Raw genomic sequence first — 386 nt, forward strand, 5'->3', positions numbered from 1 at the left:
TGGACAGTATGTTACTTGTGTTGTCTGCTCATATTAACACAAACCTAAACCACTAGGCCTACCAATTTGTACATACGACTTATATGAACTGAAAATTCTTATAAAAATGAAAGTATGGTTACATTTGAAATAAAGATAACTAGAAGAAAGGGGACAGTCCAAAAGAGTACACCATCAGAAAATATCCCCGTAAAGGGTTAACTTAAAACGAAAGGGAACGTGCAAACTGCGCGTTATGAAAAGTCACCAGAATGTGGAACACCGATGTGCAGCGCATTCAAGTCTGATTGAACACACGTATCATCGATGATTTTTGTAATCCCGCCTACTTATGTACATGTGACGTCGCACTGAAACGGAGGCGGAGAAGAGCTGGGTTTATTGCC

This window comes from Myxocyprinus asiaticus, chromosome 18 (assembly GCF_019703515.2).
Source record: "Myxocyprinus asiaticus isolate MX2 ecotype Aquarium Trade chromosome 18, UBuf_Myxa_2, whole genome shotgun sequence".
NCBI lineage: Eukaryota > Metazoa > Chordata > Actinopteri > Cypriniformes > Catostomidae > Myxocyprinus > Myxocyprinus asiaticus.